This window comes from Capsicum annuum, chromosome 2 (genome assembly GCF_002878395.1).
Source record: "Capsicum annuum cultivar UCD-10X-F1 chromosome 2, UCD10Xv1.1, whole genome shotgun sequence".
Lineage (NCBI taxonomy): Eukaryota > Viridiplantae > Streptophyta > Magnoliopsida > Solanales > Solanaceae > Capsicum > Capsicum annuum.
In genome coordinates, this window is record NC_061112.1 from 103,279,345 (window position 1) to 103,289,076 (window position 9,732).

The window sequence follows — 9,732 nt, forward strand, 5'->3', positions numbered from 1 at the left end:
TGACCTACAAGGGCTTGATTGGATGAGATAAATTGTCCACAACATCTGCATTGATACTTGAAAACGCCTTGTTGTCCATGTTTTTTTTTAATTATTTTTGTGACTTTCATGTTTATAATTTTGGGAAGAGGATGACAAATATATATGCAAGGAAAATTTAGAAGAGACAAGGTGTGTCAGGTGAGGGTTGGATTTGCAGACAACTCAAGTTTTATTTAAATTTTTGATGTATTAGAAAATATCTTGACCATTTTATTTCATTTATTTATTTGGGATAACTGCATTTATTATTCTGATAAGAATAAATTTGATTAGTAAACCACAAAATCAAATTGAGTAAATAATAATCGTCATCAAGACATATTTTGTTTGGCACAAAATGCCCTTAAACTTAATGTGTTTATTTAGAAACTCTTAAATTGTTTACTAATATTAATTACCTCTATGAATTTGATTATTTAATAGTCTTTACTCCAGTATGATCACATGCTAATAGAGTGAGAAAATTATATTCTTTTCTCATATGATTTTTTTATTATTTAAAGAAAATATATTTGACCATAAATAATGAGATTTTGACCAATTTTATTTTACAGATTTTGTCTAGAAGTAAAAAATTTATTGTTGAAAAAGGTAGTCATTACATTTATATAAGATATAACAAGAATCATACCATTGAAGTTTCATTATCTTACAAAAACTTTTTATTCTTCTAAAATAAAGGAGCTCTAACCAAATATTTTTAGTTTTTTCTCCCTATTTTTTTTTTCTAAAAATCAAACCACATATCATTAGAGAAGAGAATAAATTGACACACTCCTTTCTAATGGTGTTTGATTGAAAATCTTTTACCTTTTTTGCTTCATACGCATTTCTCTTCGATAAATTAACAAATAAAACTAGGAATAATTGGAAAATTTAGTACTTGAGCATTGCTATTTTATCAATATAAAGTATAATATCATACTCATACATGCAGGGAATTATTAACTCCCATGAATTTGCAAAAAAGAAGTATCGAAGAAAATCCATATGATTTACAATTTATCAATTCTCTACGTAATATTTCAAGTAGTCCCCAACCATCATATACTTATAATAATAAGACGTCATGAAAGGTAGGCTACGATAAATTTTAACTATATGCATAAGAAGAAGCTATAAATTTTGTCATGTAACAATCTTGAGCTATTTTTTTTCATTTTTTACCCAAATACTCACATGTTTTCTAAAACATTTTTAGTTTACGTTTATTTCCTAGACATAGAAATTACTATATCATCAACATATGATAAATGTATAAAAATTGACTTTCTTCAGAATAGCTAAACTTACATATATTAACACAACGGATAAAGGGACAACCCTGTACTCCTTGATGATATAAAAAAGTAACTATGTCATATTGCCGCCATATTTAATAAGACACTTAGTAATTTTTTGATAACAATCTATACAACCTTAATTAAGAAACTATATAATATGCTTTAACTGTTTGATCAGATAGTTTTGGACTCATCATCTGAGTCTTCAATGGTTATCACATTAACCTCATTTCTCTTCTTCCTTGATTCTTTTACCTGTAACAAGATAATACTCATATCAATCGTCAAAGTTGTTCCATATACAAAGATCTCTGGCATCCTAGGTCAAGAAGATATGTGGCCATGAAAGAGGGATAAGGTAGAGACGTGAAACCCTAAAATTTGAGAAAGATTTTACTCCTAAAGCATTAATTTTTGTAGTTTGTCTCGATGAAATTAATATTCCAATCATTCATCTTAGAACATATTTATTTGACCCTATTAAAAGGGACCAAAAATATTGCTGATATAGAATGTTAAAAAGCTAACCACACATTAATTTACTTGAATGCTACTATTAAATATGATTCATGGGGAAATTAACAAAAAATCATAAAGAGGGTGATAATTCACTAGAGTATGGTATAAAAATAAATTATTTAAGGGTTCATTTGGTTCAAGGAATTAATTGGATTATCCAAATAAACATTTTGAGATTAAACCTATCACATTTTTGATTGGAAAATTACATAAAATCAATGTTATTTTTATATCAAAATCTTGGTATCACTTATCTCATATAAAATATGGGATTGATATAATCCCTAGTGCTTCGTACTGCCACGAATTACGAATTCGATCATAGAACATATCCATATAAGCAGAAGATTGAAACTAAAGAAAGAGAAAAACATAAATTATTTTAGTCATGAAGGAAAATATAAAGAAAGTTCATGTTTAAATTAATGAATGAACCTGATTCATAGCACTAGCTAGAATACATGAAATGGCTTCTTGCTTCTTTCTGGTAATACTATCCCTTGTCTTAGCTTGTTTCATCAAATCACGAACCTTGAAAGGCTGCGTAAGGACCCATGGTCATCTTTTGGACAAAGATTGATGCAAAGGCCAAACCGTTAAGCTTTTAATAATCTGCACACCCCCATTTAGAAATTGGTGAGCATTTGAACAGGCATTTTCTGATGTTGTTTTAGAAACAAAATGTTAATTGGAAATTGCTGAGGCAGTTGCAAAACCTAGCTGCTCTTGAAAAGCATAAAGTTTCACACACTTTTTTATTTTGGGGGGTTCCTTTAAGCCACCCATCCTTGAAGTGACACCTGGTATGTCCTGCTATGTCCTGGCTTGAGGAGAAGTTCTTTTCATAGTGGATGCATTGATACATCCAGATACCCTTATGTCCATTGTAGTTCAAAAATTTAGGGAGAAGAGGATGAGGAATGTATATTGAAAGTACGAAAATAGAAGATATAGTGGGAGTTGGGTTTGGGGAAAGCTCATCTTTTATTCAAATAATTGGATGTATTTTTTCTAAAGAAAAATCGGGTTAGGGGAGGATGAAATGGCAAAGTAGATTACAAGTTGGAGAGTTGAACCCTCACAAACAAGGTGAAAGTTTAGTGTCCAACCAACTAAACTAATAAGAAGCCTTTATTGGAAGTATCAAAAAATTTTCTCTATTTCCTGATGACAATCATACCTGAATCTAATTTTGCATAAGTGACATCTTGTTAAATGAAGAGAAAAAGACAACTGTAGCAAATATCTGCAAATTACAGAAAAACATTAGTGAAGAATAAGATGAAATGTCTATTTTCAATTTCTTAATGCAATTATAGAATTATCTTAACCTGAGTTATAGTTCAACAAGATAAGGTAAACAACATGATGGAAATTAAAGAATTGTTAAAACCAAGGTAACATTCAGCCAGTTGAATAAAATTGCACAATTTAAATAATGAGTCGTTAAAACCTAAGTTAACATTCAACTAGATAAAGAAAACAACACAATAACAATTAAAGAATGTTAAAACAAACTTAAAACTTAACTAGATAAGGAAAATAGCTGAAATAACCATCAAAGATCAAGCTTTGCAAAACCCTTCAACCATATCAATTCAAAATCACCAAAGATCAAAACTTTACAATAAAATTAGCTTACAAACACAACATTTCACACACAAATCAAAATAGACAGTAAAGAACACAAGAATCAGCTCAAAATAAAATTAAAACCAAACATAAAAAAGCAAGCAACTCCAATTTTTTTTCTTAAAAATAAGAGCAACCCAGATAAAGATTAGAACATATCTGTTTTACCTATGGATCAAACCTCACAAAGAAGAGATAAAAATCCAATATATATATATATATATATAGCTGAATGAAGAACAACAATGAAATAAAGGGGGGAAAACAAGAAGTAAATCAATTTAGAGTATACAAAGGGGGGGTGCGAAATCAAGTGGTTAAAGACAAAAGTTATAAATAAATTGAGAGAAAGAAAGAAAAGGTTTTAGAGAGAGAGATATAGAATCCAAATACATTCAATACATTAAAAAAACCTTGCAAGACAACACACAGCTCAACACATACAACAATACCTTATACCAAACACTAACATGTATCAGGCAAAGTGGGTGGGTGGGGGTGGTGGTGGGGTTATCTTTGTTGGAAGCAAGCTGAAGAACAATTCCAATCAAATGATGCCATATGGAGGACTTGACATATTCCCCCTCTCTCTTATCACATTATTCACACTTCTCTTCACATTTTCACACTTCACTTATGGGTGGTGTTAGGGGAGCTTTATGGGAAGCGAGCAAAAGAACAATGCCTCTTAGATGATGACATGTGAAGGACTGGATGTATTTCCCCTCTCTTTCTCTTCACACTTCTCTTCACGCTTTTCACACTTCTCTTCATATTCTTGAATGAGAAAAATAAATTAGAAGACTTAAAGAGATTAATAGAATCTAGTTGAATGATTCGTGTAATCTAATGATTATATATATTTCTATAAATTTCACTCTCTAATATTTATTTTTAAATACATAAGTATTATATTTATCCAGACATAAATCATTATTCATTATAATTATTCAAATAAATATATTATGTCTAACAGAATGTATACATTGGATCAGTAATTAATTCTTAATGAAGTTCTCTTATATGTATTAAATACTAAGATTGATAGGTAGTAAATAAACTTTAAAGCACCATGCAAATAAGAGATTGATTTCTCTTTAGTAGATTTAATATTTGGATATGAACATAATGAATGTGGTCAATATCCATAAATTACTTTGGCAAATACAGGGAATTGTTGTTTATTTGGGTTAAAATTTGAATTAATTTGAATTTTATAAGCTTTATTTAAGGCTCAAAAAACTTAATAAATATGTTATATTTTTCCTTTGCCGTCTTTTTATATATGATATCATTAACTACTTACAAGTTTTGTTGATTACGATGAACATCTAATTTCATGATTAATAAAAATAATAAGGTATCTAACTGCAAATGCTTGGTGGTTTTAGTTCACAAAATCATCGAATACAAATGAAGAGGACAAAATAGAAGGGAAAAAAAATAACGATGGTGAAAAAACTATGCTAGATTAAAGAGACACCACCCAAAGACTACTTCCAAGAGTATGTGTGAAAGAGAAGAGAAAATGCTAATTCATGGTTGAGTACGCTAGAAAATTTGTAGGTTCCATTTGTTTTCCTCTACTTAGATAATATCCCTTGGAGTAAATGATATTCCAAATATATGTGTTGCCTTTGATCCCCAAGGTGAAATTATAATATAGTTCAAAAACATGTTTCATCTATAACACTAATCATCTCAAATTAGTAATAACATGTGAGACAGATAGAAAAAGAAAAACGATTGAACTAGTGATATCTCATCGCAATCAGAGAAAACAAATATCTTTTCGAGGCAATGTTAAGTAATTGGTGTCATAAATTTAAATGATCATATCGTCTCTTTGATCCAACGAGTGAATTTTGCAAATAAGGAAAGGAAAAGTCATGAACCTTCTTTTTGTGTATTTTGAAAAAGTGAAACTAGAAAAATATACATAGCCTTAATAATATTAAATTTATTTTCTTGTTAGCCTACTTGGGACACTTGACCTATGTAAATGATGTTAATTCCTTGTTAGATAACCCATTTATAAAATTCACCCTTACTGATTAAAAAACACTCAAGCAAACACAATTAGAGACAAAAAAAATGAAACACTCATTTCTGTTAGTGTTTGATTGAAAACCTTTTTCAGGAAAATTAAAAATAACAACTTTTGTTTTAAAAAAAATAATACAATTTCCTCATAAATGTACAACTCAACCTAAATTTTGTTTTTGTCAAAATTTCTATTTAGATTCACCAATAGCTCTTCAATTTATAGCATAAAAAGTTCAGATATCGTTTTATCATGCAGCAAATATCTTATCATATTGTGTCTTCTATAAAATTAAATCCCAGGTCCTATGGCCTAGATCATGGATAAAATGAGATCTTAAATATCTATTCACTCTCAAACCAGACAGATGAATAGTTATTTTCACATGAGTTCACTTTCTTTTTTTTTCTGGAAAAAAGAAAATATCAATCGAAAATATTCAACCAAACAATTTTGTATATTTGAGAATAGAATGAGTCCTTCCATGTCCTATCCTACAAATTGAGAAGTGAGATAAAAGCAATGCCTGGATTGTAATGTGTGATCTATTTAGATACTTGATTTGATGTACTAAAAGTTAGTTTCATTCTAAAAAAAGTGTAACATAAAAATATGTGGTTACTTGTTTATAAGAAAAAAACTTTCTTTACTATTATGAGTTGTGCTTTGTCTTTAGATGTTTAATCCACGTACTACTAACCCTTATTGTTATTTTAAATTCCATTGCGTATAGTAAAAAAGTAAACAAAAAATACTAATTCTACTATGAAGACCTTAGTTTTGGAGGAAATTCAACAGAAATTTAACTATTTCAAAGCAATTATTGCATGCTATCTCAAGCCCTAATAACCATCGATTTGAAAATCCAAAGATCATTTTTAAATCAATCAATTACTATGGGGTTATGACTGAGAAGAGTGTTAGTTAACTCTGGTAGGTAAATTCATGATTACCAAGCCACATATTTGCTCCAAATGCGCTAAAAAAATCACAATCATAGGAAAAGTTAAGATTTAAAAGATTTTGGCACTGTGTTAATACATTTTTCCAATGAAAAGTTAGCTACATCTTTTTGTACACCATGAAGACCATCTTCCGAAAAAGGTAAAGGTATTAGTAGATTGCTTGTAATTGTTTGTATATTTGGATTAAGAATGGATTCTTATGTATACTTCTATTCATTAGGAATCGTATTATCCACAACTTAATGGGGAATATGAAGTTTCTTATGTTTGGTAAATATTTATGGATTTTCTGCAACTTAAATAGGCTTAGTTTAGTAATATTATTGTTTAGGAGAAGAAGTTTATTAAACATCTCTTATATAAGAGGGAATGTGAGTAATTTTCCTTCTCATACTGAATGCGCTGTTGATGATTGGTAAAAGATTTTTCAAGACAAAAACTTATTTTGTAGGTATACTGATACAGTATAATTTATTTGAAGACTAATGACCACCAAAGAATCCACTTGATCTCTCTTTATGAAAAAAATCACCATCATTCCACCCTGTGAAAAAATATATGTTACCTATATCAGTAAAGCAAAAATCCATACTAGAAAAAGAATTTAGACCACTCTAAACCAAAATCATAATGTTGCGTGTACAGAGGCAAGAATCATAACTTAGCTTCCTAACGAGAACAGTTCATTGTTTTAATGACCCTTCAAGAAATTTTAACCGTTAGAGATTTTCCAAAGCCTCCCATGTCATTTATAACTTGCTGAAACTTATAGTTCAGTTATCGAGTAATTTATTTATTTTTAAGAGCCAATTTTCCATTTAAGTCTTCAACAATCCCAAATGGCCGCAGAGCAAAAAACTTCAGTAAAATTATTTTGAATGAAAATTCTAGCTTCTCCAGTAGCTTTGAAATATCACTTTTAGGCTAGGTAGATCCTTGGTTCGGATTTCACTGGACCCGAGCTCATTTCGACCCATTGGTCGAAAAGTCAAAAATCAAAAGCTATGGTGTAGGACCCACAATTGGTCTAAATGACCTCGGAAGAAAAATCCAACTTCATCAATGCATTTGAAACATCAAAATTAGTGTGATTATATAGTTCTTTTGTGAAAAACAGAGGTCGAATGAGTCTGAGAGATCAAAACATGTTTTGACCTTGTGGGGCCCATTTATGCTCATATAAAAAGGCCTTATTTATCAAATTTTGGGCATTTTCACTTCGTTTTGGACCCTTACAGCCCTAGAAAGACTTTGTAGCTCCAAATTGACTCTTGGGGGTGAATTAGACAATTGTTTAACATTTATATTTGTTATTAACAATGTTGAGGTAAGAATCCTTCGATTTCATACTCTAATTTTTTGAATTTTTTACCAAAACTCAAATTATCTTGAGGACATGATTTTATCCTAAATAAGCCTAGTTTTAAATTTATTCTTGAGAGTTATGATTCCATAATAGTGTATGAACATTGGGTTCATCTCAAAATGAATTTTTCGTATGTGTGACCCACTTGGGAGTTTTTGGTGTCATTTTTGGACTTGAAGTACAATGGTGTAATATGAGTATCAAAATTTTCGTAATTATGTGTAGGTTGTGTTTTTGATAGCTTGGCACCTTAAAGAAGCTTCTCGGAAGGGAAAAGCAAGGGGTTAGCAGTTCATGGGCTTTCTTTGGATTTGAGATATGTTAGGCTTACTTGTGTTAGATTGAGCTTTATTATTGTATGATATCAATATCTTGTTGAGATTAGGATGGGATTTATGCATTTTTACCATAAATGGTATATTTTGGATTAGTTGAACTACTTAGGCCATTGAGCTCGTATAGTGTGAAGCTTGACCTATAGCTTAGAACCTTGCCTAGTTGGACTTGTTGTCTCATGAATAGCATGTGTTCTAGTTGTGCTAATTAGATTGGAGTGATCTTGTTAACTCATTCTTAGAGTAAACTAACCTTAAAAATGTTTATTTGTGAAATTCCCTTAGATGCCTCGAGCAAATTAAAGGTAATATTTGTGGAAAAACTTTACCATAGGACTAGTGTGGGTTGATAAAACTCTAAGACATAATGTATATGATACATTCTAGTCTTGGGTAGAAATTATACTTGAATTAATATGTTGAGTTATTAGAAGTTGACTTGTCCGCCTTACGCTTGGATTATGTAACTTGTTAGTGACCTAGATATATGTTAAATGCCTAGAATATACTTTTAAGAATGTCATGATCAAATATGGTAGATGGGTTATTCATGATGTTGGCTTTGGAAATAATGTGTATATTGATTGTCATCTTCTTGAAATAGTTGATAAGCAATGGAAAGTCTTGTAAATTGAGCCTATGACTATGCTATCACTTGAATTATTGGCTTGTAGTTATGTGAACCTTTGATTATTCTATTACACATATTATGTTCAAGGTTAACGACTAAACTAATGTTAGTGCAAAAGAATCCCTTAATCATTGTATTATGAATCATGCATATAAAGGGAGATTCCAAAAAGTTTAATCATGGCTTATTACTGATCATACTAATAATCATGTTAATCCCGGTAATATGTGAAGTATTCTTGTCATATGTATATACATGCTCATCCACCTATAATCATATTGCATTAATAATAAATGACAAGGTGTGATGATATTTTCTTCTTTCTTCTTTTCTATTCCATTCTTTGTGGTCTTGCACTTGTTATTAATTTGGATAAATATATACACGTATATTGATGTCTTGGTAAAGTTATTGATATTGTGAAGATTCCCGACAAGGCTTGAGGGTATATTTATATTGTGATATGCTAGGAAAGGATGGGAGATATATTGATATTGAGATGATGTCTGAAAAGGCCAAAGGATAAATTGATACTGTGATGATGCCCAACAAGGCCAAAAGATATATTGATATTGATATTGTGATGATGCCCAACAAATTCGAAGGATATATTGAATTTGTGATGATGCCCGGCAAGAACAGAGGATATATTGATGTTATGATGATGCCCAACAAGGACGGAGAATATATTGATATTGTGATGATATCATCAAGGATGGAGAATATATTGATGTTTTGATGATGCTTGTCTAGGATAGAAGATATATTGATATTATGATGATGCCCGATAAGGCCGGAGGATATATTGATATTGTAATAATGCCAGGTAAATATGGAAGAGGTAATTATGACATGATGATGCCCGATGAATCACATGATATATTGATCTTATGATAATGTTTAGTATGGAAAGCA

General features: G+C 30.3%; 1 long non-coding RNA gene across 1 annotated transcript; it reads right to left on the reverse strand.

The window, feature by feature from the left end:
- Positions 1-1,296: 1,296 nt before the first annotated feature.
- LOC107861057 lies at positions 1,297-3,500 on the reverse strand. Its single transcript, XR_001671718.2, has 3 exons — positions 3,025-3,500; positions 2,280-2,456; positions 1,297-1,580 (listed from the first exon to the last, which is right to left on the reverse strand). It is a non-coding gene; the product is annotated as an uncharacterized LOC107861057 (long non-coding RNA).
- Positions 3,501-9,732: the final 6,232 nt, after the last annotated feature.